The 22,822-nt window shown below is 43.6% G+C and overlaps 1 protein-coding gene across 2 annotated transcripts in view; it reads left to right on the top strand.

Annotated features, from left to right (window-relative positions):
* The window catches only part of GNG12 (G protein subunit gamma 12), a 153,001-nt gene that overhangs the window by 106,854 nt on the left and 23,325 nt on the right, over positions 1-22,822 (top strand). The window contains exon 1 of one of the 2 annotated variants that reach the window (XM_023549481.2): positions 15,612-15,901. The exons of the other annotated variant lie outside the window; for it this stretch is intronic. The gene's annotated coding sequence lies outside the window, so the exon portion shown is untranslated. Of the gene's footprint in view, positions 1-15,611; positions 15,902-22,822 lie in introns of those variants that run through there. 2 annotated transcript variants of the gene reach the window in all.

Genomic DNA, 22,822 nt, shown 5'->3' with positions numbered 1-22,822 from the left:
GGTTAAAGCCTACTGTGTCCCATAACCAGTGCCTGTGGAGGGCCTGCTTTGTCTGCCGCGCTGCGAGAGCTGGTTTGTATAAAGGTTTCCCTTGATTGTCAGTCCATTACCCCTGCTTGTTTGCCATCTGTGTACAGGTGCCCACGTAAGAGATTTACGTTTGTATTTATTTATTTAACAAACACGTAAGCGTTTAATATGTGCCAACTGTTCTAAACACTTTACAAATATTAACTGATTCATTTTTCAAGACAACTTGATAGGATAGGTACAGTTATTACTCTCATTTTACAGAGAAGGAAAGAAGGAAAGAGAATAAGTGACCTGTCCTCAATCATACAGATAGTAAGTGGCACAGCCAGGAGTCAAGCCCTCTAGAGAGCCTGCACAGTCTGTGAATTTAGCCACTACTTTCATCTGTTGTTTTAAATAAGACCACATACTCCTGTGATGTGCTAGAAGGAACAGATTTGGAACTAAAGAGGGCTAGGTTCAAATCCCAAATCTGTCCCTTACCAGCTGTGTGATGTGGTACTAACGGTTGACCTTCCTGGGCTTCACTCTTCCCATCTGTAACGTTGGACTAATGCATACTTTGTAAAGGTGTAGTGAGGATGAAGGGTCAGTGGTGGTTCAGTGGTAGAATTCTCGCCTTCCACCTGGGAGACCCAGGTTTAATTCCTAGCCAATGCACCTCACACGCAGATACCACCTGTCTGTTCCGTCTGTTAGTAGACATTTGTGTGTTGCCATGATACTGAACAGATTTTAGCAGAGCTTCCAGACTGAGATGTACTAAGAAGAAAGGCCTGGAGATCAGCTTCTGAAAATCAGCCAGTGAAAACCTTACAAATCACTACAGTCCAATCCACGAATGATCATGGGGATGGCACACAACTGGGCAGTGCTTTGTTCCGTGTGAGTAGGGTTGCCGTGAGTCTGGGCCAACTTGATGGCCGCTAACAACAGCAAGTGAGGATGGAATGAGGTGGCATATGCTGGCTTCTCACAAAAACACCTGACACCTCTTAGTAGGTTATACCTTTATAGCCGGTTACACATTCATGGTACCTGGAACTGCGCCTTGTCTCCATCTGTTTCTGTAGGGCTGGACTAAGATATCCAGGCTCTCTCAGCAGACAAGTTGGCACTCCTCACAAATATTCTTTACATTCTGAAAATTAATTACTGAGAAGAGGAGCCTGAGCACTGAGTGGGGTACAGTGGAGAAGAAACGGCAGGGGTGGCCTCTGCCTTCCCTCTGACACCTGAGAATTTCAGCTCAGGCTCTAGACTCACGTATTGTAGTTGGCACTATAGAAACCATACTATTTAACCCAGAACGATCTTCCTTACAAGGCAGTTGAGGGACCAGAGTTAAAGAGCAAAAGTTTGGAGTTAGTCTACCGAAGTTCACCTCCCAGCTCTGTGACTTGCTAGCTCCAGTTTCCTTAATTTCTTTGTGCCTTGGTTTTTCCATACATAATGTGGGGATGATAGTACTACCTTCTTGTAGGGTTAGTGTGAAGACTGAGGTAGTCCTTGTATGGCACTTGGCATTATGTACAGTGCCTGGTACATAGGAAGCACCCAGTAAATAGTTACGATTATTGTTAGTACTATTATCATTCAAGCAGTACCCTTTGGGGATCTCTTTTTCTTCCTCTCTCTCACTCTGTCTCTTTCTCACACACACACAAATACGCTAACACACCCTAAGTGGCTGCTGACATTATTTCTATTGACCGTTTTCAGTACTCTCCTGACATGTAAATACCATTTTCTCCATCTTGATATATTTCCAGAAAATTGTTTCACAGCAGAATGATGTCCCCAAGTCTCTTAGGGACCAATGCCCTGGAAAGAAAGCTGGATGGCTGACCTGCCTCATAACTTAGCTCCTGTTTCCAAAGACTGAGAATTCAGTTTATTAATGAATAGACATAGAAAAAGTTTTCTCTTAAACACTGAGGTAACCTTTTATTAATTGCTGTTTGAGATTTTAAAAATATATGTTAAATTTAAATAAGGTTTTCTTTTGGGGGGAGGGAGGTGAGGCAGGAAGCAAATTCAATCTCGTGCAGATGTGAGTGAACCTAAACTCTCTTACTTCTCTGGGCCTCACCTGGACAAAAGATCCCTGTACGAAAAGCATTCGAACCTGTCTTCCTTATCTATTCCAGCCAAATCTGGGTGTCACTCTTTCCTAATGTTGCCTTTTCCAATGACTGTGGCAGCAGCAAATAAAAGCTCCATCGTCTGCTCTATAGGAACGTTTGTGCCATAGAGTCAGTTTTTATTATTTATTAAGGAATTTTTTTGCGGGGGAGGCATTTTGGTTTTTCTAACTGTTTTGCTGTTACTTTTGGCTACCCCGCTGACAACGGCCAGGGAAAGCTTGCTTCTGTTACCAGATAATAGGTGTAGTACATGCTAAATGTTGACACTGAGAATCTGAGATTCAAATTCCAAAAACCCTAAACAGCATTTAATTCTCCCCCAGCTCTCCCCACTCCTTCCCTTCTAGGCTTCAGACCCCGAAAGGTAGTCTCAGTGATAAAAAAAAAAAAACAGATACCTGTGATTGTTAATGAATCCAGCGTTACTGTGAAGTTTGTACTAAGCCATCAGAGCCCTTTGATCTTCCAGTTTAATAAATAGCTTGCTTCATTTCTCTTCTAATATCCTAAGCACCAGTGTTTTGCATTCCACCATCAGAGTATTGATTATAGCTGTATATCATCTAATATCATGTGTTTACTGTTTTTCTTTAAATCAATTTAAATTAATTCATTTTTTAATTTAGCCCTGTCTAAGACAATAACATCCGTAAAAATCATTGGTTTGATATGTCATTATCTTTTTCTAACTAACAGTAAAATATATATTAGCTACACGCTGTCTTATAGGGTCGCTATGAGTCGGAATCGACGCAACGGCAGTGGGTTATTACTATTAAGGAGTCCCTGGGTGGTGCACATAATCAACGTGCTCAGCTACTAACTAAAAAGTCGGGGGTTCAAGTCCACCCAGAGATGCCTCGGAAGAAAGGCCTGGTGATCTTCCAGAAAATCAGCCTTTGAAAACCCTATGGAGCACAGTTCTGCCCTGACAAATATGGAGTCATCATGAGTTGGAGTTGATTCAGTAGCAACCAGCTGGCTTATTATTATTATTTAAGAATGTATGTCTGTGTAACACCAAAAATCATTGTATGGCCCCAAGAGTGGAGAATGGTCTTTTTTAATGTAGAGAACAATCAAATGGTATAATTTGCCAGGAGCCTTTCACGGAAATTTAGTAACTTTATTTAGAATCCAAACTATCTCTTTGGATGGTGTATGTCCTCTTGCACATGCTCTTGTGCACTGTTTATCCTCCACTTCCTTGAACTCTGTCTTCCTTTCAAGACCTCAGAATGTGTTCCTCCTTTGAGATAATAATCATACCTATATCATAGAGTAATTGTGGGGATTAAAGCTGTGAACACAGTCCCTAGCTCATAGTTAAGACTATTAGCTCTTCTTTGGTCCCTGTGGGTATTTTCTTCCCAGCTGAACTGTAACTCCTGGGATCAGAGAATCTCTGCATTCTTTGTGAGCATATAGTACAGGGACTTGCCTCTGAAAGAGGTCTAACATATATTTGTTAAATGATTAAAGACCAGGTGATTGTAAAAGAATCAGGGAAAATAAGCAGAGAACTGGGGCCTTGAGAAGAAAGCAGGTCTCGATATTAATGAATGAACCATGCATGCCGTCGTGGATGAGGCTTTTCTGCCAACACCCTTGTTCGTGTCTAGCAGGGGCTGGTCTCCAGACTGAAAGTCCGTCTCAGGACTTTTAAGTTTTTGATTTCTAAACTCGTCCTTGGTCCCACCATCTGTTTGAAACGTGGAAGCAACTTTCCAGATCACTTACCCCTTGGTCATGAGCTGAGATGCCAGCAGGGCCAGGCAGGTCCCATACTTGGAGGAAGTGAGCCCAGGCCCTATCTCAAGGGGCATCTGCTCTTCAACCCCATCTGAGCAGCCTAGTGGAATGTGCTTTCCATAAAGAAGCTAGAAGCTTGGGTTTTTATGTGAAAGCTCCCAGTTTTTAAATGTTGACCCTGTGTTTTTTTAATAAGTCTCTTGTGGGCCATATAAAACAAGTCTGCAGGCCAGCTTCTGCCTTTCAGCTGCCGGTTTGTGACTTCTGACTTACTTTGCTTCTTTAGAGTTTCTCTCTAAATATACAGTGTTTTTAAAATAATTTAGTCTAACGTCAAATAGCTTATTTGTTACAAACTCTAATAACCCTGGAATCAAAGAGCAATTTGTAACTTTGGTGGTTAGTTTCTGTTTGGGGTAATCGCAGTCTCTTCAAAATCTGAAAATGAGCCATTGACCCTAAGGTATGAACTTCATTCTTTCACCTCCTGGCAACCAGAAGAAAAGCATATGCCAGGCAGTTAGCAGCACTGGTAACTTCCTAGGGCCTTTGGATAGAATATGGTGAACTTGATTTCATGGCCAGTGCATTTTTGTAGAGCCGTAAGGAACAGCTTGGAAGAAAAGTACACGTTGGCTACATGTGTCAGTGACCTTGCACGAGAAGATGGTGGCCTTGAAGTCCAGGTGTGCAATCTGCCAAAATAGCCAGGATCCCTGACTTGTTTATTCTCCCCAAAGACCAGAGGGGCTTTAAAAAGCAAATCGAAAAAAAAGCTTAAATCTTAAGAAATGGCTTTTAGTTTTCAGCACTTGTCTTTAATTGAAAAGGCGTTTCTCTGTCTACTTTCCTCACTCTGTATTTCTTAGAAAATGAACTGAGGTTTAAATAGTACTAAGCTATCTGATTCATGCATAACCTTCCGATCCAAGTTGAGGTGGAAACAGTGGGGAGAAATATTTGGGGAGTAGTAAAACCAAGATCAGTTACTGTTGAGTCGATTCCAACTCATGGCGACCCCATGTGTGCCAGAGTAGAACTGCTCCATAGAGTTTTCTTGGCTGTAATCTTTATGGAAGCTGATTGCCAGGTCTTTCTTCTGCAGTGCCTCTGGGTGGGTTCAAACAATCTTTAGGTTAGTAGTCAAGAAAAAAAATTTTTTTTTTTTAAACCGTTTATGCCACCTGGGACTCTTAGGTCTATTTTTTTTTTTAAGGACTAACAGATGAAAGTGTCAAACAGGTGATTGTTGGTTCATCCATAGTTGTAGAGTATCTGCTAAGTTATATGCAGGCACTGTGGTGGACTTTTGGAATGAAAACATGATCTTTCCTTACTCTAGGTCAAAACCCCAAATCAAACACATTGCCGTTGAGTTGATTCCAACTCATAGCGCCCCTGTGGGACAGAGTAGAACTGCTCCATAGGGTTTCTAAGGCTGTAGATCTTTACAGAAGCAGGCTGCCATTTGTGTCTCCCACAGAACTGCTGGTGGGTTTGAACTGCCGACGTTTTGGTTAGCAGCTGAGTGCTTAACCACTGTGCCAGCAGTGGTTTTTACATTAACAGGGATCTTTAAATAGAAAAAGTTGGGAAACTGATTAACGTAAACCCTTAGCTACTGATGGAGAAAGGGAAGGGAATAGGATTCACTGACTTGCGTAAGTGACACAGCTAATTAATGACTGGCCGAGATAGATCCTTGGCCTCCTGACCTCGGGCCCAAAGTTCCTTTACCACCTGTGTACCTGTTCTGTCTCTTGGTACCAATTTTCTTCAGACCACTAAATAAGATATTGCCTTAGACAGAGCTAAAATCATTTATGTTTGGCCATGGAATCATTTTACTGACTTATTTTGTTAATGATTTGATACAAGAATTTTAATTAAACTTTGCTTTAGCAAAAGCCATTTGCAGCAATTCCCTAAATACATCCTATTTGGCAATGGAAAAAATAAGCCCAAGAAGGGTCAATGAATGTAAAATTTTTAATTTCCAGCAGATAAATTACCAAGCAAGCATTATATCAAAAATTGAGACTTGATTTAGTTGCAAACATCATCTTTAGGAAGCTTAGAATTCTTTATAGAATTTAAGGAGGGGGTGCATCTGATGATCCCCAACTCTCGGTTCAAATCCTGACACCACAATTTTAGTAACTGTGTGGGCCTCAGCCACACTAACTCACCCCTCCCAGCCTCAGTGTGCTCATCGGCAAAATGGGCAACAAGCCATTTCCTTTTTAGCATTATGTGCAGTTAATGAGCTTGGCTACTCAAGATTAGTGGTTCAGGTCCACCCAGAGACTCGCAGAAGAAAGGCCTGGCCATCTGCTTCCCAAAAATCAGCCACTGAAAACTCTGTGGAACACAGTTCTACTCTGAGACACGTGGAGTCACCGTGAGTCAGAATCGACTCAACAGCAACTGGTTGTGAACATTTGAAAGCATATACATTTGCTGCCTGCACAAATGAAGCCCCCAGGAAAGAGATGAGCCCCCCTCATCTTACACATGAAGAAAATGTACTCCGAGAAGCAGCAGCAGCCCAAGAAAATCATTCTGAGTTCAGCCTGGAGTCCAATCCCCTAGGTTTTATTCAGCCTGAAACTCAGTCTGCATCTCCCCATGACCTGGCTCCTGTGCTGGCCCAGAAGTGGTCTGTACATACGGCATGGGCGGTTGCCCTGGCTGAGGGATACTGCCCTTGGGGCTGGTATTACAAGCCTGAGTATGAGCCTGCGAGCTGCGTGAATGAGGTTCTCTGAGGCTGCCCTGGTGGCCCCATTACTCACACATCCCTGCCACACAGCACAGCTGGCCCTGGCCCTGAGCACAAGACTTATTTACATAGTTGCACAACAGGAAGCGGGTCCAGTGTCTAGCACAGCTCTGCACTGGCCCACTCAGAGCAAACTGCTTCAGGTGCCCTGGGTCCCGAAGCCATAGGCTATGCCCTAGGCTCCCTCATTAGCACCAGGGAATAGTAGCCTTTCCCTGCGGACTTCTCCCTGCATACCGCGTGAGGTTTTTGTTGCTGTTCTTTTTTTTTTTCGTCAACTGTCATATGTTTGGCAGGCATGACCGGAAGGCCAGGGAGGAAGGGAGGTTATTGTGGAGTCAGAGCTCCTGATGAACAAAGTCTTCTAGCTCTTCTCCCATAGTGTCTGCAAGTGAAATGGCAGATACATGAGTCACTCCATAAGACAGGAACAGGAAGACGTCCTGTTGATGCCAAGCCATTTTCAATTCAGCTGTGAGAATTTACCCCCCAGAAAGTCAGCATGCGTCTCCCGCCTTTTCCCAAGCCCAGTGGGTCGAGCACCTGGCCCTTTCCCTGGTGAAGGACATCTCAGCTTGGTTTAGCACTCAGGAAATTGCGTCCTTGGTCAGCATCTGTTACCATATCAGTGGACCCTCTCTGCCAAAGAAAGTTTCTGTCTGAACTATTTTTTAAAAAATATTTTCCCTTGTTACTCCTTGCCTTGAAACGATAATGCCCCCGGTGGTGTTTTCGAGTTTTCTTTTGCATAAGAATTGCTTGTGTTTTTCTGACAGGAGCTTTTATGGTGAAGAGCTTTTAGATCTGCAGTATTTTCAGGGATTCTCTGCTCCTTTTAAGTGAATTCTCTTCATTCCTTTGTTCTTAACTTATTTGGTTTTCTTCATAATTATTATAATAGCTTCCATTCGTTGAGTGCTTACTAAACAGCAAGGTACCACTTTTAAGAACTTTGCATATTCATTTAATCTTCACAGCAGCTCCATGAGGTGTTACTGTTGTTTTTAGTTGCCATCCAGGCTCATGACAGCCTGATGTACAACAGAACAAAACATTGTCTGGTCCTGTGTCATCTTCGTAATCATCGGTATGCTCGAGTCCCTTGTTGTGGCCACTGTGTATGTGGAGTGCCTTCCAACCTAAGGGGCTCATCTTACAGCACTGTATTGGACAATATTCTATTGTGATCCATGGGTTTTCACTGGCTAATTTTTGGAAGTTAATCACTAGGCTGTTCTTCCTGGTCTTTCTTAGTCTGGAAGCTCTGCTGAAAACTGTCCGCCATGGGTGACCCTGCTGACATGCTGGTGGTATGGCTTCCAGCATCACAGCAACATGCAAACCACCACAGTCCAACCAGCTGACAAACAGGGTGGTAGCCTTGAGGTGTAGGGATGTCTTTACTCCCATATTGCAGATGAGGAAACAGTCTCAGGGTAAGGCATTTTCCAGAGTCACACTGTTAGTTAAATGGCAAGAGCCAGAATTTAAATTCTTATTCCTAACAACTCCCTTTGCCAACATTTCTCCAAGTGTGATCAGCAAAATATTAATCTCATGAGATGTTCCTAGAAAAACATTTCTACGTTCAAATAGTTTGGAGGAATGTGGCACACTGCATGCCCCCTGCAGGTCAGCATGCATCTTGGTGTAGTGAGGGCCCTGAGAAGTCTTGCATGAAAGAAACCTACTTGCCTTTGTTAATTAGGGCTTTCCAAAATACATATGACGTGGCACCTGATTTCCATATATACCTCTAAATTATAGTATATTTTGAGAAACATTGCACTAGCCTACGAAGGCAATGTAGCATAATAGTTAAGTGCGTGGGCTTTTGAGCCAGACTTAAAAAAAAAAATTGCCATCAGTTTTATTCCAGTTTATGGTGACCCATGTGTTACAGAGTGAAACTCCTCCATAAAGGTTTCTTGGCTGTAATCTTTGTGGAAGCAGATTGCCAGGCTTTCCTTCTGCAGCACTGCTGGGTGGGTTCGAACCACCAACCTGTAGGATAGTAGACGAATGCAAACCGTTTGTACTACGCAGAGACTACCTGGGTTCAAATCCCACGTCTGCTAACCAGTCGCTGTCAAGTCGATTCCGACTCATGGTAACCCCATGTGTGTCAGAGCAGAATTGTGCAGTCTAGGGTTTTCCGTGGCCGATTTTCAGAAGTAGATTACCGGGCCTTTCTTCCAAAGTGCCTCTGGGTGGAGTTGAACCACCAACTTTTTGGTTAGCAGTGAGGGCGTTAACTGTTCCCACCATTCAGGGACTCCACGTCTGCTCTTCCCTACGTAAATCGTTTAGCTTCCCTGTGCCTCACTTTCCCCATCTATAAAATGTAGAAAGTATAATAGCGCTTCTCTCACAGGGTGAGTGTGAGTGCCTCTGAAGGCCCTAATACAGTGCCGTGCACATAGAGAAGTACTTGATGTACTAAATGTAGCAGAAAGAAGGAAGACATTTGCCACCTGTAGGGTCTGGTCACAGCCAAAATGCCATTTCATGGGTCTTGAGAAAACACATGTGAGGGAGCATATCCTCCTCCTTTCCCCTGGTGACCTCTCTTGCTGCCCTGGACTGTCTCTGCCTGTCACCATCTGGTTGCTGCAGATAGCAGCCCAGACCTGGGCTCTGGTCTAGGCAGTAGTTCTCTGCCCTTGAGTCAGGATTAGCGTGCACTCCTTCTGGGCCAGGCAGCAGCTATCAGGGTTAGCCACATGCTTGTGGGTGGCCTGGGCAGAATCTGCAGAGAGAATGTGCTGGTGAGAAAGGAACTCAAGTTCCCTGTGTTTGAGCAAGGCAACTACGCTTGCAAACCATCGGCCTCCTGGGTTTCTAGAAGGGGAAACAATTGCAATGCGTTGAACTTTCACCAAACTTGCCACTCCTCCCCCCTCATCTGTGACTAACCCCAGCAGCTCCTCCAGTGAGAGTGGGCTGTGGGTGAAGAGCCTTACAGTTCTGCAGGCTCAGCTCCAGAGCGCTAGAAAGGAAGAACTGCTGGTCTCCCAGCGCCCAGCCTGCCTGGACCACCCTTTGGAAAGTTCTGCGGCAGGCAGGATATCACTCTGTTGGGGTTTGCCCTTCCCTGCCTTGTGTGTCCTGAAGCTGGTCCTGCCTTGACTCCCAGGATGATGGGGGGGGGAGGGGGGTCCATCGGTAGAAGGAGAGCAGTTGCAGGAATTTTACAATTTTCCGAATTGACCCCAGGCATTTGTCATGTTGCCCTTCACGTGTTTTCTGTAAATTTTAAATGACTCAAAATGAGAAGGTAAAATTAGAAGAATACAGCAACGCTCTGTGGACAAGGATGGTTGCTCATGATGTATTAAGTGAAAAATGCACTTTGCAGAACAATATGTAAATATGCCATTTGTTTGAAAACCCGTATACACATGTATCAAGTATGTGTTTGTGAAGGCCAGAAGAAGGTGTGGAAAGAAAGCAAAAGAGACTATTGACAGTAGTAACCCCTTTGGAGTAAGATTAGAAGGAGAGAGTTTTAATTTTTTTTTTTTTTAATTCGCATGCATATAGTTTAGATTTTTTAAGACATTCTTTTTATTAAAAAAAAAAAAAAAGATAAATAAAAGCAAACACCCCAAGCCAGCTCTAAAAACAGGGCTAGACGTTAAATAAGTGGCTACTGATGGTATTGTTGCCTCCCTGCCTGGATGGCTTTTGCAGCGAGCAGGAAGGAAACGCAACAGAATGAGCCAATTCCACTCGCAGTCAGCTCTGTACACACTCAAGTCGGCTGTGCACTGGGTGGCTTCGGAGCCTGTGCAGTTGAAAATGGTGCTACGTTTTGCTTCTTTTCCCACGCCCTCCCTTTGGTAAGCCACACACGCTGCTCAGATCCCCCAGAGTTCAGCTCCCCCTGCATTGCCCTTGGCAGTGATAAAGCACTTTACTCATCCAGGCCTGGGAGCAAATGCAGGAGCCCAGCCCAAGCTCAAATACAAGTGGGCACAACTGCCAGGAGGGGCATTTGTTATCACAGGTTCACCTATGAGAAGTCCTCACTCCTCCCTGGTGAAAGTTATTCCCCAAGCCCTGGAGCCCTGCCCAGTGGAAAAGGTCAGAGACCAAAGGAGGAGTGAGAGAGCCGTGTCTGAGAATGAAGAATCACAGTTCCTTCCGCAGTTCTGAAGGGCCTTGGACATGTCATCAAATTTCCTTTTTGCCTCAGTTTTCTCGTATGCCAGATAAAACAAAAACCACACCCATTGCCATCAAGTCAATTCCGACTCATAGCAACCCTATAGGACAGGGTAGAACTGCCTCATAGGATTTCCGAGGACTCGAGCTGCCGGCCTTTTGGTTAGCAGCCATAGCTCTTAACCACTATGCCACCACGGTTTCCGTATGCTAGATAGGCAAAGGAATTTAATTATACAGTGGTTGTTAGGATCAGGTGGGGTAATAGAAGTGAAAGAGCTCTAATAAGTAAAATGTGTTGATCTGCAAATAAAAATGGCACAGCGACCATTATTATTAGCTGTAGTGAGATCTACCACTTAGTACCTGAGCTGATTTCTCTCCTACTGGAGTGTTTTGCTCTTTCTGTTTTGATTTGGAAGTAGGGCTTCTTTCTTGCAGTGTTCAAAGTACTTGATATCCTAGAAATCCCCTCCTTTTAGATGAGAAACTCAAGGGAGGACGAAAACTGAGAGGATGAACAGTTTGTCTCTTTTCTCCACTTGCCCAGATCCCACAGGAATCTAGGGAACAGGGCCATGTTCTCTGATTCCGTGTTCTAGGTACTAACCATTAAACTGAACTGTCTTGATTAAGGGCATTGGTGGTTCAGTGGTAGAATTCTCACTCTCTGCAAGGTTCGATTCCCGGCCAGTGCACCTCATGCCCAGCCACCATCCCTCGGTGGAGGCTTGCGTGTTGCTGTGATGCTGAACAGGTTTCAGTGGAGCTTCCAGCTAAGACAGACTAGGAAGAAAGGTCTGGTGATCTGCTTCCAAAAATCAGCCAGCGAAGACCCTATGGATCACAGTGGTCCAGTCCACAGCCAATCATGAGGATATACAGGACAGGGCAGCATTTTGTTCTGTTGTTCATGGGGTCCTCATGAGTCAGGAGCCGACTCAATGGCAGCTAACGACATCTTGATATAATACCCATTGCCTTTGAGTAGAATTGCCCCATAGGGTTTCCAGGGAGCAGCTAGTAGATTCAAACTGCTGACCTTTTGGTTAGCAGCCGAGCTCTTAACCACTGCGCCACCAGGGCTTCTTGATATAACAGTCCCTTTATTTTGAGGGTGCCCATAACTGAAAATCAGGCCTTTACTTGAGAGTATAGGATGCGATGCCACTTCTCACATATGCTTCTTTTTTTTTTTTTTCACATATGCTTCTTATATAGCCTCAGCTAATCAGAAACGGGGCAGCCATGGAGACCTGGGTTTTGTGGCTCTAGCCAGGAATGCACATCAGCGTCACCTGGAGCATTTTCAGAACGCACCTTTGCTGGGACTGACCCCTGCATATTCCCATTCCATAGGTGTGAGGTGAAGTTAGGACCTGTGTGTTTGGAAAGGGCTGCCCAGGTAACTCTGCAAGGCAGTCTTGTTAGGGATCCACGTTCTAGTCACTTTGTTTGTAGTTTACGTCTTTCACTTTGCCCTACCTTGTAAGCGTAGGTATAATCTGCTTCTAAGAAAAATTTCATTAAGTAGGTTATATTTAAGGAGAGGGAAAAACAATACTTTGCTCCTTTTGAGAAGCATGTGAAATTACTAAAAGTGAAAATGCACTAAATACTAAGAACGAAAGCACCTGATGGGTTCCAAGAAGTAGGAGTCTCATGAGGCAAAAGGATTCTGATATTTTTCCGGTTATTTACAGAAATACCTAACTTGTTGATCACATTCATTTGTATGCTAAATTCAAGAGGTTCACACAACTTCGTAAATAGAAATTAAACTAGAGTTAAATAATTAATTGACCCTGTCAAATATAGATGGAGGAAACCCTGGTGGCCTAGTAGTTAAGAGCTACGGCTGCTAACCAAAAGGTTGGCAGTTCAAATCCACCAGGTACTCCTTGGAAACTCTATGGCGCAGTTCTACTCTGTCCTGTAGGGTCGTTATGAGTCAGAATCAACTCGACGGCAATGAGCTTTATTTTTTCAATTTTAGTATAGATGGAGACCTGGTGGCACAGTAGTTAAGAGCTCGGCTGCTAAATGAAAAGGTCAGCAGTTCGAATCCACCAGCCACTCCTCGGAAACCCTGTAGGGCAGTTGACTTTGTCCTGTAGGGTCACTATGAGTCGGAATCAGCTGATGGCAGTTGGTAATATAGATGGTGGAGTCATAGATGGTGGTACACATGGTTAATGCACTTGACTGCTAACCAAAAAGTTGGAGGTTCAAGTCCACCCAGAGGCATCTTGGAAGAAAGGCCTGGCAACCTAATACTGAAAAGTCAGACATTAAAAACCTTATGGAGCACAGTTCTACTCTGACACAGATGAGGTCACCATGAGTCAGAATTCAATTTTACGGCAAATGTTTTTTTAATATAGGTGGTATATGAGAAAACTTTATAAATGCAATCTTTTGGTGGCGTTCTTTTACAGCAGGCTTACCGCATTGGAAACAGAATACCACATTTATACATTGGGTAAAGAAGGAAGTGACTTACAAACATGTGGCAGCATCTCCGTGTGACATTTATGTCTGTTTGCCTAGAATTCAGCTGGGGGTGGCTTTCATTTATAAATCCCTCCAGCCAAGAAAAGCACAGCATCCAGGGATCATGTGAGCCCCAGGTCTGTTCATTTATAAATGTTGACGCTGATGGGTAATGGCTGTTTATAAGAATCGTAGGCATTACTGAGTGTTTATTTACTCAAACTATTAAAATCAGTCTGATAATTTCCACAACATGTAATACAAACACATGCCATTTATTTTGATTTAATATTGTGTGTACAAGTGTTTCAAAGAATCTTCTGTACTCCTGAAAATATTCCGAGGGCAGATTTTGGATAGAATCTACTTCCACCTTCTGAATCTCTTACTTGGTCACAGACAGCTAAGTGCGGATCTCCTTGGGAGTTTAATCACTGGACTCATTAAAAAAGTTTAATTTGACAATTGACTATGTAAGTAAATGAATCAAAGGCATTAATATTGTTGTAATAGCTATTAGGATTTGCTTGAAAGGTGCCTTATGCCCAATGCAGCTAATAAAATGAGTGTCCTTGGGAAGCATAGCCCTTCCCTCCACTTTAAGTGCGTGGCCCACACAGGCAGATTTAAGCAATAGAGGTGTTTTAGGCACTTCCTCTCTAGAGCTTGCAACATCAGAAGTACACTTTCCTGTATTCATCCTTAGTACAAGGGGAAAAGTGCCACCAAGGATAGAGACCAGATAAGGAATCGACTCGAGGGCACTGGGTCTGGGTTTTTTGGCAACTATTACAGATTGAATTGTATCCCTCAAAAGTGTGTGTTATAAATCGTAACTTGTATGCCTGTGGTTATAATGGGCTGTCTTTGTTACGTTAATGAGACCGGATTAGTGTAGGGTGTGTTTTAAGTCAATCTGTTTTGAGACAAAAGAGAGAATAAACAATTAAGTAAAAGAAGCAGAGATGGGGGAAGAGAGATGCCAAGCCACACAAAAATCACCCAAAAGCAGAAGCTCAAAGAGACCAGGACTTTCCTCCAGAGCCAACAGAGAGAGAAAGCCTTTCCCAAGAGCTGGCACCCTGAATTTGGCCTTCTAGCCTCCTAACCTGTGAAAAAATAAATTTGTTTGTTAAAAACCATCCACTTGAGATATTTCTGTTATAGCAGCACTAGATGACTCAGACCGGAATGAAGGGTAGAAACCAAAAAAAAATGCAAACCCATTTCCATCAAATTGATTCCGACTCACAGTGACCCTGTAGGATGGAGTAGAACTTTGCCAAGAGTTTCCAAGGCTGTAAGTCTTTTCAGAAGCAGACTACCATGCCTTTCTCCAGTGGAGCAGCTGGTGGATTTGAACCACCAACCTTTCAATTAGCAGCCAAGCACTTAACCACTACACCACCAGGACTCTTACCAACAGTAGAAGGTAGCCTAAAACCATGGTCTGTGCCGCCATCCCTTTCACAAGTAGAGGAATGCGTGAATCCAGAAAACCAAACCCATTGCCACTGAGTCGATTCCAACTCATAGCGACCCTATAGGACAGAGTAGAACTGCCCCCATAGAGTTTCCAAGGAACGCCTGGTGGATTCAAACTGCCAGCCTTTTTGTTAACAGCCGTAGCTCTTAACCACTACACCACCAGAGTTTCCGGAATGCATGAGAGGCTGATAACTAGTACTGTACTTTGGAAACTTAAGTAGAAGTGTGCTCAAGACACCCAAGAAGTTGCATTTAAAAATTACATTATTATTTAGAGAAATTTATCGTTCCTAATTGATACTTAATTAGAAGCAGAGCTAAACAATTAGTTTCTCTGGCTTAACCTCTTCATCCAGTAGATGATGTTTTGGGAAAAGTATTATCTGTAGGAATTCCTTTGTAAAGTAACATCATGCCCATTTGATTCAGAAATTCAGTCATATATTAGGTTGGAGCCTTATCGTCACTCACCTAAAGCACTGTTAGAGATGTCCCTGTCATCATGTCTTTGGAATTGCAAACATTTATTGAGTTCCCGCTCTATGCCCAGCCCTAGGAATGTATTGTCACTTCTGTGTCCTGAACCATGGAATGGGAGAATCAAAAAAGTTATCACTTCCTGCCAAGGCCATACATGTGTCTTAAAACAGATCAAATCATGTGTTTATTCTTTGTTCCTTGTATATGAAGGATGTAAGAAACTATGCAGTGTGGCATCCTCAAGGAATCTACCATGGGATAGAAGATGAGGCTTAAAAAAAAAAAACTCTGATGGGTGAAGATTTTGACGTTAGTGAAACATATGATGACCATAGTTTTAAATACAGCTGTTGGGACTCGTGGTTTGGCAAGTTGCAAGTACTTCAACGGAAGCAGGATATCTGAAATAGGCCTGGCCCAGAACGTCTGGGGCTGCAAGTAGCCATGGACATTCTTTCTCTGGGCTCACAGGCAGGAGTCCTCCTACTCCATTCCATGGGATGATCTAATTTGGTGACATTCTTGAGTTTGACTGAAACAGAGCTCTCAACTCCATCAGGCAAGTTGTTTGTAGTAAAATGCTACATATTCAAATTGGTGGCATCTTTCCACCTATTTTAAGTGATACTCTGTTAAGATTTATTTCTTTTAGTTGACTCAACCCTCTAGAAAGTGCTGTATCTCATTTAATGAAAATTTTGAATTAATTTACTATTTCTGGGGATTTTATATCACTCCTTAAAATGAACAGGAGACATTCTGAAATTTTATAAAATGCAGTGAATTAAAGAAATATACATTTTGAGAGTCAGATAATTTAAATTGTATTGATGTTGCTGATGAGATTTGGACCTTAAATGACTTGGTTTGGTTTCCTGTTCCATATTTCCCTCATGCAACATTTAAAAAAAGAAGTTATTCAACAAGTTTGCTTTTAGAGGAAGAATTTTCAACAATTTAAACAGAGAATGAGCTAGAACTACAGGAAGTTGGGGACCCTTTTGTCTTCAGTCCCTTTCCGTTCATAAACTTTAAGAATATATAAACTTTGAAGTACTATGAGGCTTGGAGCCCTGGTGGCTCAGTGGTTAAGAGCGAGGCTGCTAACCAGAAGGTTGGTGGTTTGAATCTGCCAGCTGCTCCTTGGAAACCCTATGGGGCAGCTCTACTCTTGACGACAGTGGGTTTTGGTTTTTGGTTTTGGACTATGAGGCTTAACCTCGGGAGGGCCAATGCAGAATGTTCGTCTTACTGTTCACCCCAGAAACTCATTGACTTTGCTTTTCCTCAGAGCAGTTACTAAGTCCAGACATGTTTGAAGGGAGGTCAGGACACATTTCATCCCTATAGTTTTATTGAGAGATGAGATGGAGGAAGAAATAGAAATCATGTTATCTGATTTTGTAGTTTTTTAACATATATGAGTTGTAGGTATCTGGTCTGTATAGCATTGGCCCTTTTGTTTTTTGTGGGTTATTCTAGGTCGTGATACTTCTTGGCAAGTTAAACTCTGGGGACTGTGACCCAGGGTCTGAGCACTGTTGAAATGGGCAGAAGGCCCAGATCATGGCTGTTTCATCCCATCTGTGCTGCCTGAAGAGACAGTTAGTTTTGTCATGTAGATGTTGGACATACTCGTTAGATCTTGATCTAGAGAGGGAAATAACCCTCCCCCCCTCCCCCGCCAAAAAAAAAGGCCATTGCCAGGTAGTAGTGACCCTAAAGGACAGAGTGGAACTGCCCCATAGTGTTTCCAAAGCTGTAATTTTTACAGAAGCAGACTGCCACATCTTCTCCCACAGAGCAGCTGGTGGGTTCGAAGTGCCAGCCTTTTGGTTAGCAGCCGAGCACTTAACGAGTACACCACCAGAGTTCCTAGAGAAGGAAATAAAAAAGCTCATTGCCGTCGAGTCAATTCTGACTCCTAGTGAGCCCATAGGACAGAGTAGAACTGCCCCCATAGGGTTTCCAAGGAGCGACTGGTGGATTCAAACTGCCAACCTTTTCGTTAGCAGCCAAGCTCTTAACTACTGCACCACCAGAGAAGGAAAGAGTAGATGATAATTAACGTTATCTTCCATTCTTTAATGACAAATTTCAACTGATAATGTTAAGACGAAATTATCACGCAGTATAGTATGAAGTGGAAACCCCGGTAGCGTAGTGGTTAAGTGCTACGGCTGCTAACCAAAAGGTCAGCAGATCGAATCCATGAGGCGTTCCTTGGAAACTCTATGGGGCAGTTCTACTCTGTCCTATAGGGCCACTATGAGTCGGAATCGACTTGACAGCAATGGGTTTGGTTTTTTTTTTGTATAGTATGAAGTGTTTAGGGTCAGAGAATTCATTCTACTTTGAAGTTTTTATTCTTGAACATGTAAGCATATATAAAAGGAGAATAGAATAATGAGCCCAGTGCACCTCTCACCCAGCTTCAACAAGTAACAGCTAACTCATGGCCAATCTTGCTTCATCTATATTTCTGTCCACTCTCTCATTTTTCTAACTTCTACCATAATAGGTGAGTTGTGTCTGCTCTTGAACTGTGTATAAGTGGGATTATATAGTATGTGCTCTTAAGCGTCTGGTTCTTTTGCTCAGTATGATGTCTGTGAGATTCATCTGTGTTGCTGTGTGTGTCAATAGTTCATCTCTTATTTTTTCTTGACATATCAGAAGGCTTTAGCCTGAGCTTCTTCACTCCGCATTGCCCTGCTTCTCTATCCCTGGATCTTTCAGATCTTTTCTCAGCCCCTTCTCTTCTTAATCCCCAGTTCAGTCCTGAGTCCACCCTCCCCGGCCCTCTCAGTTAATTCTCCCTCTAGCATCTTCATTCTCTCTCGTTGCTCAACACTTCTTCTCTGCTTGCAGAAATGCTCAGGTGACGACCGTCTCTTAAAACAATCCTCCCTCTAAAAGGTGTCATGCAATTTCTCGCCTTCTCTACACTGCCAGATTTCTCTGAATATTCTCCTACATTCACTGCTTAAATTTCCAAAATAATCATTCTCTCTTCAACCCCTAATCACTTGGCCTCCATTGGCTTCACACTGTCAGAACTACTCTCTGAAAGGTCCCCGTGAACCAAACCAAATACGTTGCTGTTGCATGGATTCCGACCCATAGCGATCCTATAGGACAGAGTAGAACTGCCCTGTAAGGTTTCCAAGGAGTGGCTGGTAGATTTGAACTGCCAACCTTTTGGTTAGCAGCCAAACACTCAGCTACTGCACCACCAGGGCTCCAAAGTTCCCTAGCAACTTCCTAATCACCAAGTCCAGTGAGTTATTCTTGTTCTGGACTTCCTTTGCCCCTATAAAGTAAGTAACAACCACCCTTCCTCTTCTACTTTTGTGGATAACAATTACTGGGGTTTTTTTTTAAGATTGTAAAAGCATTACATGTGGTTAAGAGGACAGAATGTGCAGCCAGACAGCTGGGACTGGAGTGCTGGCTCCTCCACCTACTGCTGCTGTGACCTTGGCTGTTCGGCCATGTTCTTAGCATCTCTCTCCCTCCATTCCCTCATTCCTAAACTGGGAAGAACAATAGTAATGACCTCACAACATTGTTTTGAGGATTAATTAATATCTGTAAAGGCCTTAGGACAATGTTTGGCAAGTGTAGACGTTATACAGGTATTTGCTATTATCATAAAAATAAAAACGTACAAACTACAGTACCATAAAAAAATAATACTAAAAATCCCCTAAAACTCCCAGTACCTGCTGTAGCTACATTTTGGAATATATCCCTCCAGTATGTTTTCTGGGTGTGTGATATTTTTAACTAATTACATCTATACATCATTAACCCCCCTTTCTTCCCTAACATTCTTTCTCTTACCCTAGCTTTTGTGAAGGTGTAACTCTGTTTGGGAAGTCCCTGGGTGGTGCAACTGGTTGACATGCTCGACTCCTAACCAAAAGGTTGGAAGTTCAAGTCCACCTAGTGGCACCTTAGAAGAAAGGCCTGGCAATCTACTTTTGAAAAACCAGCCATCGAAATCCCTATGGAAGGCAGTTTTACTCTGACACACATGGGGTCACCATGAGTCGCAATTGACTGGACAACAACTGGTTTTTGCCCTGTTCAGTGCAACTTCCTTTGCCTCTCAGACAGCCCCTTCTTTGTTCCTTTGAAAGCTGCACTTCTTGTCCCCACACATTTGAAGAAGGCCCAAGAGTGCACCCTGCTCTTTTCTTCATGCTCTCCCTCTGAAGTCTAGTGCCCAACAGCACCTCACTCCCCAGTCAGCGCCAAGAATTAAGTCTTGTTCATTCTTACATTTTCATATCTCTTGCACCCATCTTTTTCTTGGCACTCCAGTTGCTTTCATCTATTTGAAATCTCACACTCTAACTCCTAAAAATAATAACGATGATGAGAATAGATAAAGCACTGGACAATTTCTTTGTGCCACGTGCTTTCCTATTCCATTTCATCATTAAATCCTGTAAGTAGACACTTTTGTTCTCCCATTTTATAGATGGAAAACCTGGGCATTCAGTGAGGTAAGTGCCTTGCTGAGCATCAGTCAACACTAAGTAACAGAGCCTGCCTTGGAACCCAGGTCCATCTGACCCCAAAGCTTGGGCTGTTTATCATATTGCCTGCCCGTGGACCTTCCATAGAAGCCTTTGTGGCACAAACAGTTAAGGGCTCAGCTGCTGACCAAAAGGTCGGTGGTTCGGACCCACCTAGCAGCTCCACGGAAGAAAGACCTAGTGATCTTCTTCCATAAAAGTTACTAAACTAAGCCAAGAAAACCCTACAAGGCAATTCTACTCTGACACACAGAGTTGCTGTGAGTCGGAATCAACTCAACAGCACCTGACAGCAGCGACAGACTTCCCATGGAAATATTCTAACTTGTCTGTCTCTGTCTCCCAACTCTGTTCGACCCTGCATAAAGTTACTGTATTGTTTTTCCAGTAACGCTCCCTTATACCTGTCACGTCTCAGAAATCCTTGGTGGCTCACAATTTCACATCGTAAAGTTCAGTTTTAATCCACTCTCTATTGCTCCCCTCAGTCACCTTTCCAAAATTCTCCCCACTCCCTCACCCCCACCTATCCAGCTCCCACCCGGATTGATCCTTCAAGGCCTGTATCCCTCATGACTCATTTCTGACCTCTCAAGACCTCACTGACCATCCCTCCTCTAAGCTCCTGGAACTCTGATACTTGGATTTGGCATGTTTTATTGGCCCATTTATATTCCTTATCTATCTGTACTTAGGATTTATTCCATCCTGTTGGAATCATAAGCCCTTTAACCATCAGACGAGCGTCCCACATTTGTAGTGGGTGATCCCCAGCCCCAACTGTAATGGCAGTGACTGTAAATGTCAGTGAACCGAACAAACTCCTCAGTCCTGTCAGCCTTTCCCTTTCTCGAATCCATTCCTCCTGCCCTGTCAAGCAGCTCGCACCAGTCAAAGCAGAAGAATGACTACCTAGTTGCTGCTTAATCTAGAAAGGAGGCAGTCTATTGCCTCATTTTCAACTCTTCCGTGAGATGCTTGGGTTTTTTGTTTGTTTGTTTTTAATGTATTTCAGGCGAGAGAGTGAGCTCTTATCTGTTCAGCAGTATTAAGAAGCATGCCCTCTGCTTCACGTGGATCAGATGCTAGGCCTTTAAGACCAAAATCCTAAATATGTTCATTCTTCTTCCTCAGCCCTCAAGGAGTAAGGGTAGAATAGCATCACTGTGACTCGGAATCAACTCGGCAGCACTATCAACAACCACAGCTACTTTGTGGAGTCTCTGGGTGGTACAAATAGTTAATCACTCAACTGCTAACCAAAAGATTGACAGTTCAGGTCCATCTAGAGGTACCTCAGAATAAGGGGCTGGCAGTCTGCTTTTGAAAAATCAGTCCCTGAAAATCCTATGGAGCACCATATTGCTTTGACAGACATGAGGTTGCTGTGAGTCAGGATTGTGAGTCAGGGTAACTGGTAGTTACTTTGCAGGCAACATTCTGGGTAGGGGGTCACATTACAGACAGCCTCCAGCCCTGTTCAGCCAGAGGAAGCAGTAGAGGGTTGGGGGAAGGTCCTTTAGGAAGACTGGTGGGGAGGACTTCCAGTTGGTCACATAGTTGGAAAGGAAAGTACAAGTTTTCTGGGTTTAAAAAAAAAAAAAAACCAAACCCGTTGCCATCGAGTCAATTCTGACTCATAGTGACCCTATAGGACAGAGTAGAACTACCCCCATAGAGTTTCCGAGAAGCACCTGGTGGATTTGAACTGCCGACCTTTTGATTAGCAGCCGTAGTTCTTAGCCACTAGCTACCAGGGTTTCAGGCCACAGACCACCTTACCACAGGTTAGAGGTGGAGCTTTCAGCCAGGGCATTTGGAATGTTCTGCCTCTGTCCTTAGACATTTTGGTCTTATCTCCCTTTGCCTGGAATAACCTCCTCAAGCTGTAGGGTCTGTGTCTTTGTTTCCCCCGCTCTCAGCTTGTTGTTGTTGTTGTGTGCTGTCAAGTTGATTCTGACTCATAGCGACCATATAGGACAGGGTAGAATTGCCTCACGGGGCTTCCAAGGCTGTGGTCTTTACAGAAGCAGATTACTACAACTTTCTCTTTCAGAGAGGCTGGTGGATTTGAACCACTGACCTTTCAGTTAGCAGCCAAATGCTTAACCACTGCACCACCAGAGCTCCTCACTCAGCTTAGTCCTAGAATAATGCCAGGAATATGGATCAAGCTTAGTTTGAATAGACCAACTGCTAATTCGACAGCTGGATCGTCCTCCGGTTTAAAATCTGTAATTCAAAAATCACTTGCATCTAGAACAGTAGTTCTTAAACTTTAGCAAGCATCAGACTCACCAGGAGGCTTGTGAAAACACAGATTTCTGGGGCTCACCCCCAGAGTTCCTGATTCAGTAGGTCCGGGATGAGGTTTGAGAATTTGCATATCTAGCAAGTTCCCAGGTGGTCTAATGTTACTGCCACTGATCTAGAGACCACACTCTGAGAACCACTGACCTAGAGGACTTCCTAGCTGGAGTCACCCCACTCTGAGGCACGTTCCCTCCGCAAATGCTTAGCGCCTTGAGGGTACAGTAAAACATTATCTTGGATATGTTCTTAGGAAACCATTCTCTCACTTCCTATCGTTTTCTCCCAAAAGCAGTGAACCGTTTTAGGACAGGAGTTTTGTTTTCCGCTTCTCTGATCATTCCTACTTGTCTCTAGCCTCAGGGTGCTCCTGATCTGCAGGATGAGCAGGACAGAGGCAGTGTAGAGTAATGGTTAGGGACTCATTGCAGTGAAGTGAATTCCAACTCATTAGCGACACTATAGGACAGAGTGGAATGGTTGGGGATACCAGAGTTGATTTCAGCCCTGGCATGTATTAACTACATCTCTCGGAGACCTTAAGGAATCCCTGGGCAGTGCAAATGGTTAAGCACTTGGCTACTGAAAGGTTAGTGGTTCAAACCCAACCAGAGGCGCTTCGG

Source organism: Loxodonta africana, chromosome 3 (assembly GCF_030014295.1).
Source record: "Loxodonta africana isolate mLoxAfr1 chromosome 3, mLoxAfr1.hap2, whole genome shotgun sequence".
NCBI classification, from domain to species: Eukaryota; Metazoa; Chordata; class Mammalia; order Proboscidea; family Elephantidae; genus Loxodonta; species Loxodonta africana.
Note: the sequence above shows the minus strand (reverse complement) of the source record. Positions and strands in the feature narration are given on the sequence as shown.